The sequence below is a fragment of the Etheostoma spectabile genome, chromosome 2 (assembly GCF_008692095.1).
Source record: "Etheostoma spectabile isolate EspeVRDwgs_2016 chromosome 2, UIUC_Espe_1.0, whole genome shotgun sequence".
Taxonomy (NCBI): domain Eukaryota; kingdom Metazoa; phylum Chordata; class Actinopteri; order Perciformes; family Percidae; genus Etheostoma; species Etheostoma spectabile.
This window is the reverse complement of record NC_045734.1, coordinates 1,146,398-1,159,504: the sequence shown is the minus strand read 5'-3', so window position 1 is coordinate 1,159,504 and position 13,107 is coordinate 1,146,398. Positions and strand designations below refer to the sequence as shown.

General features: G+C 43.7%; 1 protein-coding gene across 6 annotated transcripts in view; it reads right to left on the bottom strand.

Moving 5' to 3' along the window:
* The window catches only part of LOC116694595 (VPS10 domain-containing receptor SorCS1), a 244,842-nt gene that overhangs the window by 80,242 nt on the left and 151,493 nt on the right, over positions 1-13,107 (bottom strand). The window lies entirely within an intron of this gene.

The window sequence follows — 13,107 nt, the reverse complement described above, 5'->3', positions numbered from 1 at the left end:
GTTGCCGCAAATATTGCAAGAGACCTACTGGAACCCGCATGAATCCAAGATTCACCCAGAAAACAGTGAAGTTTGGTGGCGGAAAAATCATGGTCTGGGGTTACATCCAGTATGGGGGTGTGCGAGAGATCTGCAGGGTGGAAGGCAACATCAATAGTCTCAAATACCAAGAAATCTTAGCTACCTCTTATATTCCCAACCATAAAAGAGGCCAAATTCTCCAGCAGGATGGTGCTCCATCGCATACTTCCATCTCCACTTCAAATTTCCTTAAGGCGAAGAAGATCAAGATGCCCCAGGATTGGCCGGCCCAGTCACCAGACATGAACATCATTGAGCATATGTGGGGTAGGATGAAAGAGGAAGCATGGAAGACCAAACAAAAGAATATTGATGAACTCTGGGAGGTGTGCAAGACTGCTTTCCTAGCTATTCCTGATGACTTCATCAATACATTGTATGAATCCTTGCCAAACCGCATGGATGCAGTCCTTCAAGCTCATGGAAGTAATACAAGATATTAAATTTGAATCTCACAGCACCGCTATTTAATTTGCTGACATATTTTAGTATTTGTAGTAAATTTGTTCAATTTCTGTATAGGCAACAAAACTTTTGTCTTGCCAAAATTTGACCTTTCTGTCTTGTTTAAATAGTGAATCTTTTTTTAGTGAAACAAATTTATTTCAGTGCATTGGACATCATTTGGGACGGTTTTAACTTTTCATATGAGCTATTTCTTACACCAATTGCTTAATTAAAAGTCAGGTTAGTAGCAGGTGTTTCTACAAAACAGGTAAGCGACAAGACTTTTGTCAGGGACTGTACATCAGGGAATCGCTCTCGTCTGGCATAATCCGTCCTTCATCGTCCCCGGTGGGGGCGGGGTTCTTCTTTGTGGAGAAAAAGGACAAGTCACTGCGCCCCTGTATAGACTATCGGGGGCTCAACAACATCACCGTTAAAAACAAGTACCCCCTGCCATTGATAAATTCCACCTTTGAGCCTCTAAAGCGCGCCGTGATGTTTACCAAACTGGATTTGAGGAACGCATATCACCTTGTTCGTGTCAGGGAAGGTGACGAGTGGAAGACCGCCTTCAATACACCTCTGGGGCACTTAGAGTACCTGGTTATGCCGTTTGGACTTACCAATGCTCCAGCTATCTTCCAAGCACTGGTCAACGATGTTTTGAGGGATTTTTTGAATTGTTTTTTGGTGATTTACCTTGATGACATCCTTGTTTTCTCCTCCTCTCTCTCCGAGCATGTTAGTCATGTCCAGCAGGTTCACCAACGCCTTTTAGAGAACAGACTGTATGTGAAGGCTGAGGAATGCTCCTTCCACCAGCACTCGGTCCCATTCTTGGGGTTTGTGATTGAGAGTGGACAGGTTTTGGCTGATCGGGAGAAGACCAAAGCTGTTGCCGATTGGCCCACGCCTACGACACGTAAGCAACTACAGCGCTTTCTGGGTTTTGCTAATTTCTACCGTAGGTTTACACGTGATATTAGCCGTGTGGCGGTCCCTCTGACTAAGCTCACGTCCCCCAAAGTCCCTTTCAATTGGTCTCCTGCTGCTGAGCAGGCCATGTCCACGTTAAAACGCCTGTTTACATCGCCTCCTGTGCTTAAACACCCTGCTCACTCCAGTTTGTGGTGGAGATGGACGCTTCTGCGTCTGGGGTGGGGGCAATTCTGTCACAACGCTCCACTTTGGACCAGAAGCTCTATCTTTGCGCCTTCATGTCAAAGAAATTATCCCCGGCTAAACAGAATTACTACGTGGGGAATCGGGAGCTGTTGGCGGTTAAACTGGCACTGGAGGAGTGGCGTCACTGGCTCGAGGGTGCGGAGTAACCATTCGTAGTGTGGACGACCACAAAAACCTGGCCTACATCCAATTTACAAAGAGACTGAACTCTCGTCAAGCCAGGTGGGCCTTGTTTTTTGGTAGATTTAACTTTACGTTTACATACCGCCCAGGTACACACAACGTCAAGCCTGATGCCCTGTCACGTCTGCAGGGCTGCCAACTTTTCCAAAAACCTTGGAGTGAGATTTGGGGGGGCCAACCCATATTTTGCCGCGTACAAAGCAATTTCTTTGGGTCTTTATCCTTTAGGGTTTAAATTGGGATTTGTTATATGTGGGGGGATGGGGCTCTCCCTAGGGGGGTCTGGGTGTATGCTCCCCCAGGAAAAAAATTCGAAAAATAAACCATTAAATGGCACTTTCTGGAGAGTTTTTTTGCAAAGAAAAATGGAGAAATCAAGTCTTACATGATATGTGCAAAACTGTAGGGTTAAGAACCTTTGCATTGTTGTAGTATCAACAGGTATTAGGGCATTCAGCATTTACATTATTAACTTCTTATGATATAAGAACTGACCCACACAATGTGCCAAACATATTGAACCACATGAAGAGACAGTAGCATATGTCAGCAACAGCTGAGAAGATTTGGGTCTGTGGTGAACAGGTCCAGGGGTCCCAGGTATAGGGACCAGGGACCCAAAGTTAAATTAATGATGAGGGATCAACTAAGACCACTGAAATTCTAAAGAATGAGAACCACTGAGTTACAAAAGTTCTATTCCTTTAACCTTTGTGCCAATGTTTAGTAATGTTTGGCCCTCATCCTCTGTACCCCACTTAATGTTTTTACTTTTTTGTGAAAATAAAGACTATTTGTTCATTTTAAAAAACATCAAATTAATTATTTACAGTTACATTTAGAGATGCAGAGGTTAGAGATGCACAATAGTGGCCCAACGTTGCAGTATCGTATTATATATATATATATATATATTATAGTATAGCTCAGATGTGTTTCACCAGATTTCTGCTCATATTTACAACTTTGTGCACATTCAAAATATAACTCCCCCCATCTCTGATGTCCGAGATGTGGAGAGTTGTAATATAGTCTGCTGTGCATGTCATTGCTCCGCTGATATGATGGATCTCATTCAGACCGTCTGACAGACACAGAGGCCCATTTGGGTCTCTGGTCTCTGACAGAGTTTAGAGGTGTCCGTACGCTGCTCATTATCGGAGGTCTACGCATTCATGCAACGCGTCACTGCCCCCAGCAGAGCGAGTCCACTAACATGGACTGAAGTTGCTACGCTACCAGCCGCGCTGCTCACCTCTATTGTTACAGAGAGAGTGGACACGAAGCGACGGACGGGTCTGTGATACTCAGAGCGCATACCTGAAGCCGGGTAAATGCACCTGGGATGGCTCGTGAAAACATTTTTCTCATTTTGCGACAATTTGAAAATTCCACAGACAGGGAGCGCTCTTGAACCCCCTCACAGTCTCTGAAAGCACAACTAGTCGATCACGAGTGGCTCAACAGGTAAAAACATAGATAAACTCATCTTTCAGAAATTTGACCGACCGGGCTGACACTTCAGCGTGAGAAATCGGGGGTGTGGCGTGTGCGCGTGTGAAACCAGTCAAATGCGTGTGTCTCACGGCCAATGCGTGAGAGTTGGCAGCCCTGCGTCTGTTTGACTGCACCGAGGACTCTTCCGAGCCAGGTGCTGTCATCCTCTCGGGTTGTTGCCGCTGTATGCTGGGAGATTGAGTCTCTGGTGAAGGCTGCTCAAACGACGGATCCTGGTCCCAGAGACGGCACCCCCGATCGACTCTTCGTTCCGCAGCCCGTGCGGTCCCAGATATTGCAGTGGATACACACCCTACGTTTTGCCTGCCACCCTGGCGTACAACAAACTTTGACTCTGCTGAGGCGACACTTTTGGTGGCCGTCGGCTGAAGCCGATGTCCGGGCCTACGTAGCAGCCTGCACTGTCTGTGCTCGGGGAAAGGCCTCCCACCAACAGCCTGCTGGACTGCTGCAGCCGCTCCCGGTCCCCAACCGTCCCTGGTCACATGTGGCCTTGGATTTTGTCAAGGGCTTGCCCTGTTCTGGAGGTAATGACACTATTCTTACTGTCGTGGACAGGTTCTCTAAATCTGTCCACTATATTGCATTACCGAAATTACCTACAGCCAGTGAAACGGCTGACTTTGTTGTCCAACATGTTTTCCGTCCCCATGGAATACCTGAGGACATTGTGTCTGATTGAGGCCCACAATTTATTTCCAGAGTGCGGAAGGAGTTCTTTTCTGCCCTAGGTGCGACCGTCAGCCTCTCTTCTGGGTTCCATCCGCAGTCTAAAGGTCAAACTGAAAGGGCCAACCAGGACCTGGAAGCCGCTCTCCGCTGTGTGGCCGCCCAAGAACCTACCGCCTGGGCGTCTCTCCTGTTGTGGGTGGAATACGCGCATAATTCGCTTACCACCTCGGCCACCGGTCTCTCCCCCTTTGAGGTGGCTTTGGGGTACCAACCTCCGTTGTTCCCTGCCCAGGAGAGGGAACTGGCTGTGCCGTCCGTGCAGGACCACCTACGTCGTTGTCGTCTGGTTTGGGTCACGGCTCGTGAGGCCCTGCTTCGGACCACGGAGCGCTCCAAGGCGGTGGCGGACAGGCACAGGATCCCGGCACCCCAGTTCCGGCCAGGCCAGGAGGTTTGGCTGTCGTCCCGGAACGTGCCTCTGCGTACCAAGTTGCGGAAGCTCTCCCCGCGGTACTTGGGATTGTTCGTTGTCGAGTCCATCGTCAAGCCCTCGGCCGTCCGGTTGAATCTACCCACTGCCATGAGGATCCACCTGACCTTCCACGTTTCGCAGTTGAAGCCAGTGTCCTCCAGTCCCCTTTGTCCTCCTGCTGACCCTCCTTGCCGGTCAGGTTTATCGACGACCATCCGGCCTACACAGTCCGTCAGCTCTTGGAAGTTCGGCGGTGCGGAAGAGTTCTACAGTACCTTGTTGATTGGGAGGGCTACGGGGGGGGGCTCTGTTGTGGTTCTGCTGTCGTTTGTGTTCCATTCCCCCTTTTCCCTGTGTGTCTGTGTCCATGTCGTCTGTCACCCACACAAGGGCATCCTACGAGGAACGGGGTCTACCTGCACAGCTGCACCTCATCATCATCATCCGTCTATCTGCACAGCTGCACCTCATCATCACCACCACCACCACCGCAGTACCCGGGCTGACCACCTCTTCAGCGCCAGTTTGTTACATACCTTTACGTGGTAACTACGCCAGTCATCTAGTAAATGTTGCTTGTGAGACTTTTTACTACGTTGTCTAAACCTTGTCTTCCTGTCACAGATTCCGTGTTCCGTCACTACTCTGTGCAGCTTCCCCAGAACTACTCCGTTTGGATTCCCAACTACTCCGTCACCGTCTCCTGTTCTTTGGTTGTTGTTGTTTTGGATTAAACCTTTTGTTACCCTTTTTTCGTTCTCCTGTGTTGTTCTGTGTCCGGTTCCGACTGAAACCCCAACAAAACTTAGCTCTGGGGAGTCATTCCCCGGAGGCCTTATGTTCTTTTTCCCCCAGCATGTTCCTTTGGATCGGGGAGGCTCCAAAATCATGGTTGCAGCTGTCGCCATGGTCCCGCTACACGTTCTTCGATGCCATGTTCATCCTGCTACACTCTGCTGTGCCTACTACAAAGAACTACTACAAACTACTATTTATTCAGGACTGTTATTTCCACTCTGCATTCTAACCCCAACCGGCCCGTCAGACACCGCCTACCAAGAGCCTGGGTCTGACCGAAGTTTCTGCCTAAAAGGAAGTTTTTCCTCGCCACTGTCGCACTGTTGCTTGCTCTGGAGGAAACTACTAGAACTGTTGGGTCCTTGTAAATTCTGAAGTGTGGTCTAGACCTACTCTATCTGTAAAGTGTCTTGAGATAACTCTTGTTATGAATTGATACTATAAATAAAATTGAAATTGAAAACTATGTTTTTTCTCATAATTTAAATGTTAGGAGCTTACCCCTAGTGACCCAAATAAACTTAGGTATGGGTTTGCATAAGTTTGCATTCTGCATACATATTTTGTTGGTTACTCAGCTGTCTGGATCAATGGCAGCACATTTTCAGGATTATTTCCTCTAATCCGGTGATGTAGGATGTTCTGTCGGAAATCCCTTAACTTCCAGTCTCTATGTGTTGTCATTCTCAAACTCCATTCCCTTTGGAAAACAACAACTAACTTCAAGCTAGCAAGCTACACGCTGAAAATGGCAAGTTATGAAGAAAATGTGGATTGTGTAACAAAGCAGGCCTGCTTGGTTCTTTCTGGGAATGACTGTAAAGATTTACAAAGAATATGTTTCCAGAAGTTCTTCTCTAACTGGGACGTTTAGGGACCGATTGGTGTGGACAACGGTGAAACACTTTTGAGAGCTAATGAGGTTTAACCATGTAACCAGCTATTTTAAATAGCTCAGGTTGCTGTATTGTGTCAACCTACAGCGTTTTGTATCTCCTGTCCCCAGAATGTATGTGTGGTGTAGTCAGACATTACTCCACGGCACTGTAGATTTACTCAGCAAATCAATAACCTTATTGATATACTCATTGACATCCTTTTGTCTTCAAACACACCTGCACCTCTCTGACAAAGCACAATGACGAATCCGATTACTCTGAAGCTCAGCTAGAATTTAATGAGGCGTACAACTTATTTCAGTGTTTTAAGCTGGACCTTTTCCATTTTTTGCATGAGCAGCCATGCATAATGTGTAAACAATTATGCATTAGCGGATAACAGAAATATGACTCTGTTTGTTTACATTAATTTATTTTCTAATTGCATTTATTTACTCTATCCCGAAGGGTGAAGTGTAGGCCTGCATTTTCAAAAGCACCCATAAAAACAAAGTATTACTGCTGTCAAATCACTAATTCTCTTTTATTTTGCTACAAAATGAGCTATTATTGTTTATAGCTTCCTTATATTTTGTTGTATTTCAATTGTAGAAAAACAAAAGACAAGGGTTTCTGCTGACCTAGATTATAGCTTAGAACAAAAATCAGCTTAAGACTTAAAATGTAGGACTAGAGATGTGCTCATAATGTCTTGGAAATAAGTCATTCAGCATGAAAAAAGCATTAGACCAAAGAGCAAAGCAATCAATTAGTCGAATTATAGACAGGGGCAGCCCTATTTAAATATCCCTACACCTGTGAGAATGGCAGAAAATACAGTGACATAAAGCATATATATTCCACCCATTGTATACGCTTCATTGGTTCAGATCATTTTGGATCCACAGTGTGCATATGCAAACTACGTATATATCCACTCGGACTATTGCATCTAGTGTGTGTATATTTTCATGTCAAAAGACAAACGGCACGGGTGATGACATTTCCATGACTTCCATGCCAAGATGTGCTGAGCAGATGCAAGCCAAATTGGGTGTGGGGTGGGGTATGAGGGGTAATGCAGGGAATCACTTTGACTAATTATCCTCCTGCAGCAAGTTAGTACGTAGCCAAGCAAGTGACAGTGAAGAGGCAGAGAGCAGGAGATGGGGGAGGCGTGGTGGTGCAGCCTTTATAACTTCCAAAGGTCTTTCAATCAACAAATGCAGCAGCACTGCCAAAAGGAAGGAAAGGGAATTGAAAGAGAAGCAGTTTTGGGGTGGAGATGATTTGTGCCAGTTAGGGCATGGGTAGTCTTGCTTTGCCAGACCTGTGTCGGCGCTGGACTGTGGTCTGGCTACACCGCTAATCTATCCAGGGATAGGGGAAAAAACACTCTGGGCCCTATCTTGCACCCGGCTCAGCCTGCCACAAAGCGCGATGCAAGTCTCTTTGCTATTTTAAGATCATACAGTGCCCACGTCGTTTAAATGGCAAATGCACCTGCAGCTAGCTGTGTGCCCATGCTGGTCTTGTGAGTTGTGTTCAGGTGAATTCTGGCAGTATTTCTATCTTTTTGCAGTGGAAAGTGATCATGCCATTGATCATATACCTGGTCTATATTCAGTAACAAAGCATTTCATTGTTATTTTAAAAGTGCATTAGGAAAATGCGCCAGGGCTTATGCACACTATGCTTGTTACACACACACACAGGAACACAGGTAAGCACAGCAGCACACACACATTACAAATAAAAATATTACGGTGCAAATCCTCTATCATAATAGCAATGCGCCAAGGTACAAACGTACCTGGCTTTTAAAAGGAATGGGAGAAAGATGAAAAGTGGATTTGGACATGCCCTAAACACACCTGCAGCGTGAATTATGCTTCTACATTAAATCTACCCCGTGGCTACTGCGGAACCGTGCAAGGTGCCCTTGCAAAATAGATATTGGAAGGGGGGGAAAAAACGGTTTTGGTCTCTATAGCTAAGTTCATCTTTCATGACACCCTGTTTAAATAATATTAAAGCCTAAAGTTTTTTATATCATATTAAAGCTTAAAGTTCTGGATAATTAAGGGCGTACCTCTTTGAGTGACAGGTGGCTGTGTCACAGAAGGCGAGCATTGACGATAGGCCTCATTCAGCCCGCCTCAGCTCCATTCACGCGCCACCTCTTTGCCCATTTTTCTACGACCTCTCTTAACTCCTGATTCATTTTTGAGATGAGCAGATAAACAACAAACCCAAACAAAACTGCAAACAACTAAATAACTGAAAGGTCTCTTGTGACACAGAGCAGCAAATATGCTTCGGATTTTTGAAAGAGGACAAATCAACTATTATATTCAGATGAGATTTTTTTTTAAAGAGGTCAACTTATTCCATTTCTTTCTCTATCCTCTTTAGAGGACCTAAAGACATTTATATGTAATGTCTACAGAAGGGGTTCTTAGAAATCTGACAGAAGGAAAAGGAAGCTACTCTACCGTAACAAGGTCAGAAAAGAGTTCCCTATTTGATTTAAATAAAGATTGGACGTCGAGCTGACATGAGCATAGGCCCAATATCCGACAGGGCAGACCAGGTTTAAACTGAGCTCGCAAGAGAATCAGTAGAAAAATGTGTTTGTTCATTAATAAAAGTGAAGATTTTTTTTTAATTCTCTTAAAGCTTCAGTAGGTAACTTTTTTAAAAATGTTTTTTTACATATTTGTTAAAACTGCCACTATGTCCTGACAGTAGAATATGAGACAGATAATCTGTGAAAAAATCAAGCTCCTGTGTCCCCTCCCTGTGCTCCTACGCCACTTGCAGAAAAACACCGCTCCCGGTCAGAAACAGCCAATCAGAGTCAAGAGGACTGTCTTAGCAGTGTCAATCACTCTCGTGTACGCGCTTGCTCATACCCCTCCCCGCACAGCGCGTACCACCGTTCAAGCTCAAGATTGCTAGTGCACTGCTGCTTTGCTAATCGCGGAGAAACAACTTTTCAGGAAAACTGCAAATTTCTCGAGTGACACCTGCTCAGAAAACAAGACGGGGAAAACGAAGAAGACCGATGACAAAAGCGAGCTAAAAAGAAGAACTAAACCGAGCCCGAATAAAACGAGGGTCAACATCGAGCGGTTTTTCAGAGCTGCGTGAAGCTGACACCCCACCCACGTCAAAAATTCAGCAAATAGTCTGAATGGTTATGCTCCGTTTGTGCAGGTTTGTGCCGTTGAAATTTTCGTTTGTGCAGCTTTTCTTTTGAGATATTAAAAGTTATAATTTTGGCCGATGACGTCACCATCCCCCCATATCGCTCCAAAACAAACCAAAGTGGGCTAGTTCGTTAGTGCTCCGTTGTGCAGGTTTGTGCAGTTAACCTGTCGTTTGTGCAGCTTTTGTTTTCGAGATATTAAAAGTTATAATTTTGGCCGATGACGTCATCCGCCCCCATTTTGCTCCAAACAAGACATTGTACAACAGCTGAAAATCTGAAGAATTAAAAGAGCCCACTTTGGTTTGTTTTGGAACATGATAGGTGACGGTGACGTCATCGGCCAAATATAAAACTTTTATATCTCGAAAACAAAAGCTGCACAAACAGGTTTAACTGCACAAACCTGCACAAACGGAGCACTAACGAACTAGCCCACTTTGGTTGTTTTGGAGCAATATGGGGGATGGTGAACTCTAGATGGAGCTAAAAAATAATTTTTAATATCTCAGAAACCCAAACTGCACAAACGAAAATTTTAACGGCACAACGGAGCACTAACCATTCAGACTATTTGCTGAATTTTTTGACGTGGGTGGGGTGTGCAGCTTCACGAGGGAGCTACGCCTCCTGAAAGGATTCAACACGGATTCAGAGCTAGCGTTAGCCACATTTCTGCTCGACATGTAAGTATCCCTGCAGTATTTGTTTCATTTTTTAAGAACTACACAACTAAGAATCGATGGTTACAGTTCACTTTCAGTACACTGGTGATAGCGCAAATCTCAGTTACTGCGTAGCTTGTGGCACGGCAGGAATGTTGTAGCAGGTAGAGATTAACTTTACTTGCAAACTCCTTCACCCTCAGTATAACTAATATTGTTTCGATGCCTACATTTAGTAAGCCAAAATGTTTTTTTTGTCAATAAACAACACATGTAGCTATGGTTAAACTACTTTAATTGTGCGCTGTCCCTGTCAACGTTTGGCAAGGCAGAATTCTATTTTTGATTATTTTTTAAACATACGTTTTCTTCCCCTCAGGATGTAATTTGTAAATCAAATGTCTGACACAAATTCTTTGTGCTCCTTCAACAGGTCGGACATGGCCCCGGACACAGAGGCACGTGAAGGAGTCGCCTGTCAGTCCAGATCAAAATGTTTCAGTATTCCTTGTGCAGGAGTACTTTGCAAAAAAAGCTGATTTATTTGACCATATGCTAATAAAACCTAAGACATATTTCTAAGATGTTGTTATTCCTTGGCTTATTGAGCTTCCTCACTGATTCATCATTCATACTGAAGTTACTGTTTTAAATTGATCCAAAGGTAATTCTGTATTGTGAAAACGTTCTACTTTTGTTCTCACAAATGAGCGATTACATAAAAACTAATTTTAAACCCTTTTATTGAAAAGAATTTACAACACTTTTAATAGAAATATTTTAAATAAGCAATTTTTTACATAAGCTATACCCTCCTCAGAATAAATCCCCTGTATTGTCCATGAGGATGTGGAAAGCATCGGTGGCCCTGCTACTAGCCTGCGCGTTCACGGTAGCCCCGCTGTGAGGAGGAGCTGTGGAGGGGGGGCTGTAGCGCAGCAGAGAGCAGGGGGAGGGACCTGTAAGGTGTGCTTGTTCAAATTTTAGGCTAAGTCCACGTTTTCTCAGAAACTCCCTACTGCAGCTTTAATGCTGTAGAAACTTGTGATGACTTATCATGCCTTAAACAGGGAGCCCCATGGCATCAATACTTTATGATTATCATTTAGTAGTGGTTTTGAAAGTCCAGACCCCTAATTACATTCATAGCCAGTGTGGTGGAGCCAAAGCTGAATTCTAAAACTGAAGTGAAAAATGACAAAAACACAATTTGAAGATGAATAAAAAATGGCATGGTGTTTATGGGTTTCAGGCATCCCAGAGTTATCACATAGCAAATTGTGGTGTGTGTGTGTGTGTGTGTGTGGGGGGGGGGCATGCTCACACACATGCATACACACGCACGCGCACACACCTTAGCAAAGGAGAAGGTCTTCATAATTCATCACAACTGAAACATTACACCCAAATGGGCTGAGCTGAAGAAAAGCATTTTATTAATGCAAACGGTTATTTTAAAATGTCTATAAATTTGCCTCTTTCTTTTCTGTCTCTCTGTATCCCTCCCTGCCTCACTAGTTCACAGAGACAATTATTTTTGCATGTCCTCCTCAGATGATTATTTATTAGAAACCCATTTGCAGTGTGTCTCTGAGCTCTGGAAGGGTCATTCTGAAGGTGCAGTTTATAGTAAAAGCACTAACACAGCTGTGTTTTAAACGTAACCATTACCAAAATGGTACTTTTTTTGATGTGTTACTTTGAGAAATATAAAAGCATGTTTCAACAAAAAGAGCTAAAGGATTTATACCCCTTTTACATTTGACAAAAGAAAACAACAGCACAATTCCTTTGATTTAAAGTGGCTCTGTGTAACTTTCAGTCCATGTTGATCTAGCGGCCCCTTTGGACAACAGTGGTAGTGTTTCTACCACACCTGCTGGCGTAAAGGTCTGGGAGATAGCGTTACAGGGAGGTCATATAGTTGAGATAAATATTTTGCTCAAACAGAAAATAATTAATTTACTATAAGAGAAAAACTTACAGATGCATCGTTGCATTTCAAGTGTTGCATCGGTGACTTAGTCTATTTTGGATGGATCGTGAGATAAAGCAGGTATCACTGTCGCTGTGTCACGAGGCAAAGCATTAAGAGATTGTAGTAGCAACCAACATAATAATAAATCAGATTAATGTAACACATTATATGAAACCCAAGGATACTTTACACAAGTACAGGGGTACAAGGGAAAAGACAATGGGCCAACACAAACACGGACTAAAAGGAATAAAACGCTCACGCTAAATGGAAGGCGGATGTAATGTATCACGCAATCTGAAGTTATTTCATGAATGAAATAAACATATTGCATACCTGAGAGCCAATTAGGGGTGGGTTTTGAATCCTTTACAATCCCGTAATTGCCTCAATCTGTTGAAAGACTGACCGAGTGTGACTCGGTTTTGCCCGTTGTCTTTCACTTTCCCTTTTAGCTTTTAGTTCTTCATTTAATTTCCTTTGTTCCTGTGATGGTCCTGCCCCAGTATCATCCATAATTACAGCAGATAACTTTGAAAATTACATTAAAATATTATTAGGCCTATATAAAGAAATCTCCTGCTACCTTTTACATGGCGGGATACAATAACACAGGCTTTTCCGGTGTTACAGTGAAATCTGTTGACCCTTCAGAATGTATTACCGTGGCGCCGTCTACCTGCACTAAATCATTCTGTGACTTCACAGGAAAAATCAGACCTGGCCATAAAATCTATATCAAAATTACATTCTTTTCCCTGTTGATCTTGTTTGCTGTTACAGGTCATTTGTGATTATCAGATGTAACTTTACACAGTTTCTGAAACATTTAAAAGAAAGATGATGAATCTGACCAGACATCGGATGTCAGCGCTAAGTAGAAAAAAGTGTTTCAATAATCAAAATATTCTACATTATGAGTAAGTTATACTGATTTAGCTTCATTGAGTCAAAATTCTGACTGTAAACCTATGACAAAAAAAACTAGATTCAATCAAAAGTAAACTTTTGACCTGGAA